A 10,000-nucleotide genomic window follows, 5' to 3' on the forward strand; every position below is an offset into this window, starting at 1 on the left:
TTGCTTTCTTAAAAGTCATATTCTTCTCTTACAGTTTGACTGCTTCAAAAGGAAATGGCTTCCATTTATGCTTTTGTTGAGAAACCTAACTTATAATTCTGGGATCACAACATTAATAATGTAATTGTTTTCCATTTCTGTAACAGATAATAAATTAGATATTTCAAAATTTTGTAGAGCCTTAGTGTCAGCAAAAGTGTGTGTCATATGTTCAAACAGTGGATCATTCCACTAATATCTTTTTATCAATCTATCAACTTTCAATTATCAAAATTTTATTTATAGGGTGACTGGAATTTTATTATATGCTCTGGTTTAAAGACATTAGACTCTCATGCAATTCCTTTATGCAGAAATATACAATTACTGTTTGATTTTATGACCTGTAACGACTTGATCTGTATCAATTATTACAACCTTCTGATCAAGTCTATTTTCCCAACAGTCCTTAATTCACAGTCAATGATAGATTTTTTCCTAATCCTGAAATCTCTTTATGAACTTAATTTTAATTTTCATATTGAATTTAGAGATTCTGTTTAGAGGCTCTATTCCCATTTGCTAAATGTGCAAGATAAAGATAATGTAAACTAAGTGAAATAGCTTATTCAATCACATTTTGCTAAGAAAATGATGTTTTTCCTATGCTATGTGAAATACGCAACTTTTAGGTATAAAGAAATGGGTATGCATATCAGCAATAATTCATATTTGAAATTTAAAAAGGAAAATACTTACTCTTTGGAAAAAAAATTACTTCCCTTGGCAATGACTAGGGAGAATATCTGACCACAGCAAGTTTGACTTTTTTTTACAAATGTCATCATTAATTGGAATATCTCCATGCTGCCAATTAATCCATCCTTGATGCTAGAACCCTGGTTAAATTCACAGAATGGGCTACAGTACTAATTAGGCTGCTCCCTAGTCTAACAAAACCAAACCATATCTCTACTATTATCTCTTCTGTTGTAGAAAATAAAAACAAATATCACAAATTCAGGAGATTCTCATAACTTGATTAAAGTGTAGCTATCATTCTAAGTCTTTTGGATTAAGCACTTGGGCTTCAGACCAGTTGTTTTACATTAGGAAGATTTGTGGCATGCACTGTGGTGGCAGGACATGTAGCTTTCATCCTTCTAAGTTGGGAACTGCTGATTGAGAGCCCAGTGTCTGTTATTCTTAAAGTGTATTAGTTCTGGTTTAAGCACTTGGGCTTCAGGCCAGTTATTTTACATTAAGAAGGTTCGTGGTCTGTACTCTTGTGGGAGAAGAGGCTGGACTCTGCCCTTCTGAGCTGGGAATTTCTGGTTAAAGGTTTATAGTGCCTGAATATTTGAACTGTATCTTACTGAAATTGGTACAACTTGTTTGCTGTAGCATAGACTAGATCCAGGCCTGCTGAATCTAGCTTTGTTTATATGCTTGTTGTTTGTTTGCTTGTTATTTCCCTGGAACGCTAATTCCACCTAATACGCAGCTTCTCAGTGCTTCTGTGGATCAGTAGTGATATCTGCATTGCTTACTGCACTTATTTCCTTGTTTCACTTGAAAGAAAGTTACTGTTTGTCGTTTTTGCATTTAAGTTACCTGTAACACATTGCACTTAAGTTACCTGGCACTTGCTCACTAAAGCAATTATATAAGTCAGCACTAAAAATTAAAAGCACTACACCCTCACTCCCCACTGGCCCTTGTTTTCAATTATTAAGGAATTCCCAATATTATTCTAGCATGTCCAAAGGTCAGTTGTCAATCTCCTCTCAGGTCCAGCTGGTGAATCTGGGAATCTTGAGGCAATGTTACAACTGCCTCATGTACACAGACAACCCTCTCCTCCTCCCAACAAATTCCAACCCATGTGAGAGGTGCAACCATATAGCCAAACTGGAGGCTAAGCTCTTTCAACTCAGTACTGGCATAACCAGTCAGGAGGAGAAGGAAACCACACTCACTACAATTCCAGACTCACATAGACCTACCACGACAGCAAACCAAACACATAATCATACAAAAACATACTCGAAGGCTCTAAATAAAGATCTGCCTGAGCAGCAGAGACCTCCAAAGCAGACACCCAAGCAACCACTACCCCAAAAACAAAACATGTGCAACACATATCTCACAAAGCCAGTGTGCCGAACAGTCACAGCCCTTAAGACTAAACAACACACCTGATACACTTGTAATAGGTGACTCTATCGTCAGGCACACTGATGTCCCGCTCACCAGGCTGAACAAGGAGAGGGTCACGGTGAGCAGCCTGTCGGGCGCTAGGATCCGCCACATAACACAAGCACTCAGGTCACTCCAAGGCAAGTACAAATATGACTCAGTCATTGTCCATGCTGGTGTGAATGACCTGAGATGTACCTCCCTGGACTACATGAAAAGAGACATAAAGGAGCTCTCTGAGCATGTAGCCCATGCCGGTATGACCCTGACCTTGAGTAGCATCTTACCCTCACCAAGAATGATGCCACAATATGAAGACAAGATGATCAAGTTCAACAATTGGCTTAAGTACTGGTGTCATTCAAAGGGGATCCAATGCCTGTCAGCTTGGGATGATATGCTCGACAAGCCACGATGCTTCGCTAGGGACGGCTTGCACCTGTCACCCCTGGGCTTTCGGATATTGGCAAAGGCTCTTGCTACCCCCATTGTGCCTTTTTTAGGCAAGGCTCAAAAGACAAACCCACCTCCATAGGTATCACAAGGGATAAGAAACTAAGAGTAATGCTACTCAACGCCAGAAGTCTAAACCTCAAGATGCACACACTCAAAACTCTCCTTAGCATGGAGAAAATCGATATCTGTGCAGTAACAGAAACCTGGTTCAGGGCTCCCGAAAGCACCCCAGCACTACCAGGTTATACCTCATACCATGCTTTTTGGCCCCAAAACTTGGATCAAACCACAAAAGGAGGGGGGTATCGATATTCATCAAAGATACCCACACCTCCAGGTTGGTGGCAAAGCACGAAGCATCAGAGACTATCCTTGTGCAACTAACAGTGGGTAAAACTGCCTTCCAGTTTATAGCCTGCTACAGACCACCCTCCCAAACCCAGGAACCCCACTCGGCCTTCCTGAGAACACTGAAAAATATGAAGGTCTCTCCAAACACCATTATATTGGGCGACTTCAACTACCCAAACATAGACTGGGAGCATTACTCTAGCTCCAACACCCTAGCCCAAAGATTCCTAGAATTTATAAACTCAAATGCTATGGAACAACTTGTTACCAATCCCACAAGAGGGGAAAACATACTGGACCTGATCATCACCAACATGGGGACTCTATGCTCCAAACCAGAAGTGTATCCCTCACTGGTAAGATCAGACCATAAACTAATTTCACTGGATATTTACATCCCAACCACACCCCCTGCCCAGAAAACCACAGTGAAAAACTTCTCCAAAGCAAATTTCACACTCCTCAAAACCAAGGTGGAATCCTTCAAAGCCCCCGGGCCTGTGGAAAATACGGTCCAGACTGCAGAATCCTTTATAAACGCATTCTATGAACATCTTCAGGAATGCATGGTTCATGCGATCCCAAATAAAACCAAGACCCAATCCTCCAAAGGCAGACGTCCTGTCTGGTGGACCCCAGCCATAAACAAACTATACAATAGAAGGAGGAAGCTACTAAATGATAGAGCAAAATCCCAAAAAGGGAAGGCATCACTAATCAGTATTAGCAAAAAACTACGGGCATTCATAAAATTGTCTAAGGCCAGCTTCGAGAGAAAAATTGCACAGGACACTAAGGATAATCACAAGGCTTTCTTTAGTTATGTTAGGAACCTGGGTGGTAATGCCCAGATATGCTCAGAATTAGTCCAAAATGACAAAAAATACACTGAACCCACAGACATTGCCAACATCCTAGCTGACAGGTTCAGCGCAAACTCCCCCCCCCTTCCCCACCAAAAGGGCAAATATCTATCCCAGCAGAGTGCTGCCCCCTGACATCTCAGATGCTCAGGTAAGAGCCGCCCTCTCCAAAGCAAAAAACACAGCATCAATGGGACCAGATGGTGTCCCGGGCTGTGTCCTACATGAACTCCAAGAAGAGCTAAACCCAAACATAAAACTACTGTTCAATTTCAGCCTTACTACAGGATATGTGCCCAAAGAGTGGCATACAGCAACAGTGGTCCCTCTCCATAAAGGTGGTGCCTCAACAGATCCTGGAAACTATCGCCCCATAAGCCTGACTAGCTTGGTCTGCAAAGCTATGGAAAGGATCATCATGGACCTCATAAATAAAGATATTGGGGACCTACAGACACTGGATCCTACCCAGTTCGGCTTTGTTAGAGCAGATCCTGCCTCTTAAACCTGGTTGATTTCTTTGAAACAGTCACCAAGGCCATTGATGAGGGGAAGGTGGTCCACACAGCCTACCTGGACCTCGCAAAAGCCTTTGATACAATACCCCACTCGGGCATTATAGATAAGCTCACCAGCTTAAATATAAACCCCTATGTCACTAGATGGATTGCAAACTGGCTCAAGGACAGAACCCACATGGTTAGAATTGCTGGAGCCATGTCAGACTCCAAACCAGTTACAAGTGGTGTCCCACAAGGCTCAGTCCTGGGACCTCTCTTGTTCGGTATATATTTCTCGGAGGTACAGGCCAACACGGAAGGACTGTGTTTGACCAAGTTCGCAGATGACTGCAAACTGGGCGCCATAATCGACTCTCCAGCCGACACAAACATCCTCTAAAAGGGCCTCATAGAAACAGACAACTGGTGCCAGAGCCGTGGCCTCAAGCTAAATGCCAAAAAGTGTATAGTCATACCCTTTGGCAAAAACAAAGTGCCCACAAATTACCACATAGGTGGTAATCCACTAAGTACAGAAGAAGTAATTAGGGACCTGGGGACCCAAGTTGATAGCAATCTCGCATTTGACAACCACGTGGCCAACATGGTTAGAAAAACATTTTATATAGCCCTCCTAATCATGAAGGGATTCACATCTAGATCAGGGGAGGTCATCGTGCCTCTTTACTCATCCCTCATCAGGCCCATAATTGAGTACAATGCCCCTTTTGGGATGTATCTTACCAGACACCTGCAGCAACTGGAAAGACCCCAAAAGTACCTCACCAAGAGGATCAAAGGGCTCAAACAGATGCCATATGCTGCCCGATTAAAGAAACTCCAGCTCTACTCAGTAGCATACCGCCTGTTCAGAGGCGATCTGTGCCTGACGTATAAAGCCATGTCCAACCCGGAATTAATGGACATGCTGCACCTCAGAAAATCCAAATCCCATCGAGCTAGAGACTTCAACCTCAGCACTTAAATAAATAGGACATGCTGGAGGGACAGATTCATAACCCAGAGGCTCCCTTCACTCTGGAATAAAATCCCAGTCCAGGTTAGGCAGAGTCCCTCATTGACTCTATTCAAGAGGAATCTTGATGAGTGGATGGGAGATCGTAGGTTTACCCCGGGTATCACTTCTGTGTCACTGTTAGACAGAGGCACAGTATACTAACCTCGAAACAGGGCATAGCAAAATAAATTTAAAATGGGTAGCGAAAGCCAAACACATTCTGGCTAGGCTTATAAATGCCCTAGGGCAGATAGCCTAGTATGTACCTATGAACCTATGAACCTATAGCCACTTATAATACTTAAAAGGACAAAATGCTTTGAATAATCCATAGACTAACCCCAACAATATCAAACCTTTTCTTAACAAATGTCATTCTACTCAGATTCCAGAAGAACAAACAAGATTCTTAAATGCTGATTAAACTTTAAATAAATAATTAGATGTCATTTCCAATTTGAAATTAGATAAAGATCTGGGTCTGAATGGTTTTGCTGACTTTTGTAAAAGTTTCAATTCAAATGAGCCCTATCCTGCTAAATTATATAACTTTATCAATACCTATGACATTATGGACAAGTATCTTAATCAATATAAACCCATTTTATTTTGAAACCAATTTTTACCCTTTTATATTAAAAACTCTATATCCAGATTTATGCTTTTGTTTTAGTTCGCTGACTTCATAAGGATACAGATACTGTGATTTCATGAGTTAATTCAGAGTTTATTATGGGAAGACAAATTCAGGATAGTAACTTAATGTTAGGTCTAATATTATGTCATGGTACAAATCCTTCTGATCAGTGGGTGGATTTGCTTTTGATGGATATAAAACTTTTGTCATGTTCCCTTTCAATCTACAACTGTGGAAGAACATTCCTTTGCTTTGAACTAGTATAATGAAATGAAAACTGTTTGACTTAGCCTTACCATGTCAAGCAAAAATAACATTCTAAAGCACAAAAATTGACTGTTATACTTATAAGGATGGATCACCTTTGCATGAACACATGAGGTTTATTGAGTATACAAAGTTTCCAAAGAGTGTACAAGCCCAAGATAGGATACAATCCACGTACTGTCCGTATTGTAGAAATAATGTCTTATTAATTGGCACAGGCAATATAAAGTTCATAAAATAGTATAAAAGTAAAAACCAGACCTGGGTTCTAGTGCAGTTGAAAAAGTAATAGGAAAATTTCCGTCTTTTCGTCAATTCACTTCCATAAGAAACTCCTAGGATGGCCAGCCCTGGTAGCGATATTGTAGCTTCTTTGATAAGGTAGAGCACAGTCGGTGGCCAACTGTCGTACCCAAGTGTGACTTAGTACAATTAGTGTGTAGGTTTATCCAGTTGTCCGCCCAAAACCATTAGTATAGGCAGACTAAAGCAATGTTGTGGCTTCCGTTAAAAATGTGGTGCAGTCGGAAACCAACTGCCGTGACCGAGTACAGCTTAGGATAACTAAAGTGCAGTCTTAGCCAACTGTCCGCCCAAAGTCGTTGGTATAGGCAGACTTTAACACAAATCACGAACCCAGTCCGGTAAAAATGGTGTAAAGTAAAATCCGAAACAGCAGAGTGTTCCACAATTCACAAGAGCACACTGACAAAGTGTTGTTAAACGCAACCACGCGTTTTTCGTTCAGATGTGTATCTGAACTTCATCAGACAAACATTCTCTCTAAACTAAATTGTACTTTTCCTGTCAGAAAGCAAGGTTACCTCATTTTGCCATTTTGTATTGTTTCCTAGACCCATAGTTTGCATGTTTTATTCAAATTTCTCTTACTAAGGAAATCATATCCAATAATTCATATGAAATTACTACTTTTTTTGCAGATGACAACTTACTGTGTTTTCAAAGAAATATACTCTTGTCTGATAAAGATAATTGAGGCATACAGTAATGTTTCAAATTACAAATTTGATTTAGAGAAATTTATGCTATTTCTAGTCTTATCTCCCCCACCAAGTAAGATATGCAACCCTCCATTACTGTTAACATAAATATGTCATTAAAGGAACTCATATCTGTTCTGCTTGTTCTGGTTTTCCTGCCAAGCAGTGTTTAAATAACTGATCTATTGGCTGTTTAAAATATTCTTTAGAGCCTCCTTGCTGATTTTCTGCATTTTTAAACATTTTTTAGAGTCTCACTGCTATTTTTCTACTGTGTTAAACATTCTCTAATATTTTCCACTGAAACTAGGGTAGCTAGTATCTGTAGCATACTCTAGATACACACTTGCTGCATTTGGGTTTGTTTGTAGTGAATGTTTGTTCTGAATGTGTTTTCCAGGCCATCTTGGATTAGAATCTGCACTTTAGTGAGAGAATTGTGTTGATTGGACCCCATCTGGTAAAGTGAGGTCAGTCTACTGCTTGGAATAAGCATCCTCGTTGGTCCTTTTGAATCTTTTTAAAGTTTTTTTCAAGTTTTTAGCTTCTGGTATTTAGACCCTACATTTGTTGCACATTGTGCAGCACCACACACTGCTGCACAATTGTGCTGCAAAACTGGTTAGTTAAATTCAACAGTTTTCCCTTAGATAATATAGTAACAGACTAGTGTAACCTTCATCCTTACTGCTTTTTTTGGTCAAAGAAATATTGCTAGTGACCTGTAACCTGCTAACCACCAGCAAAAAAAAAATAATAATAATAATAATAAAACCTCAGGCAGAAATATCCAACCACTGAGCTCATCTGTGAATGATTCTGAAAAGCCATCCCTAGTGACAATAACCTTCATTATGGAATAATATAACCTAACATTATGGACAGTTAGACTACCCTTGATTCTCCTGCCAACCTTGTTGGGTCATCTGAGGCAGTGTAGCAATTGCCTCATGTACACAAACAACTTTTTACTAATAACTCACACTAGTTACAGAGTGTGAGAGATGTATCTGCACCAAGAATCTTGAATCCATACTCTCTCATACTCAAAACAGTAATTAGGAACAGGATGTCAACTCAGCCACCACTACATATGCACATATACCATTAGTCATACAAATAATATGCATCACACACAAAAATCTACATAAGTGGAGGTTCTCTTGAAAAACTTAAGTAAACACCAGAGCCCGCCAAAACACAGGACTACTACAACTAACACAGCCCCCCATAGCACCCATGACATATAGCAACACCAGTGTCTCACCTACCAAGCCTGTAACATGAAACATTAATAAAAACAAATTTTCCTGTCATTTGAGACTCAATACTGAGACATACAGATGTCTCACTTATCAGGTTGGATAAAGAGAAAGTCACAGTCAGCTGCCTCTCTGGTGCCAGGATTTGTCTTATCATGCATGCACTCAGGTCTCTCAGCAACAAGTACCATTATGACTCTGTCATAGTTCATGTTGGTGTGAATGACCTGAGATGTACGTCACTGGAATATATGAAGAGAGACATGGTTGAGCTTTCTGAGTATTTGTCCCAGGTAAATATGTCCCTAGCCTTGAGCAGCATACTACCCTCACATAAAATGATGCCACAGTATAAACAAAAACATGATTGATTTCAATAATTGGCTTAGTTTTTAGAGTCATTCAAAGGAGATACAGTTCCTGTCAGCCTGGGAATCCATGACTTGATAAACCTTGCTGCTTGGCCAAAGAAGGTTTTCACCTGGCACCCCTAGGCTTTCGGCTGCTGGCAAAGGCTCTTGCCTCCCCCATAGTACCTTTTTAGGCAAGGTCTGGAAAACAACATTATCAATGTGAAATTAGCCAACCATAGCAAAATAAGGATCATGCTGCTAAATGCTAGGACTCGGAGTGTAAACCAAAAACTGCACACCCTGGGAGCACGTATATCACTAGAAGATGTAGATGTCTGTGCAGTCACAGAAACCTGGTTCAAAGCCTCAGAGAGTCCACTGGCCTTGCACGGCTACAATGCCTTCTACACCTTTGGACTACAAAATGAATGTGTGAAAAACAAAGGAGGCAGTGTTTCTATCTATATTAGAGATACATTCACCTCCTGTCTAGTTAGACTGTACAACTCCATGGAATTACTCCAAGTCCAGGTTATGGTGGGTAAGACCCTCATTCAAGTCATAGCCAGTTATAAATCCCCTTCCATGGGTCATTATGCCCATGAAGCCTACTTGCCCAAACTGGAGACAATCCAAATTTTACTGAACACTCTGGTTATGGGGGATTTCAATTATCCCACCAGCAACTAGGAAACCTACACTAGCCCCAACTTGATAGTGCAAAAGTTCCTTGACTTTGTTAACTCAAATGCCCTGGAAGAAATTGTTCATACCCCAACAAGAGGAACAAACATTCTAAATCTGGTCCTCACTAACATATCAAACAGAAGCCACTGTCAGACTCATTAGTTAAATCTGACCAAAAAAAGTACCCTTTGAGCTGGTACTAACACCAGAACTCACACAGGGTGAAATCTGACTATAAAACTTCACCAAAGCAAACTATATCCTCCTAGGCAAAAGTATAAATGCATTCCAAGACGCAACCCAAGCTAGAAGTGATAACTACACCAAAGCTTACACTAAAGCCCTGTACACTCACTTGCATAAGTGTATAAACTCTGTTGTAACAGAAAGAATCAACACTAGAGCCCCAAGTAAAAATAAGCTGCTA

At 40.5% G+C, this 10,000-nt stretch overlaps 1 protein-coding gene across 2 annotated transcripts in view; it reads left to right on the plus strand.

Annotated features, from left to right (window-relative positions):
- PRLR (prolactin receptor) overlaps nucleotides 1–10,000 on the plus strand; it is a 2,068,968-nt gene that overhangs the window by 920,525 nt on the left and 1,138,443 nt on the right. The gene's annotated exons all lie outside the window — the stretch shown is intronic.

The sequence above is a fragment of the Protopterus annectens genome, chromosome 1.part0 (genome assembly GCF_019279795.1).
Source record: "Protopterus annectens isolate FY-2018-M chromosome 1.part0, PAN1.0, whole genome shotgun sequence".
NCBI classification, from domain to species: domain Eukaryota; kingdom Metazoa; phylum Chordata; order Ceratodontiformes; family Protopteridae; genus Protopterus; species Protopterus annectens.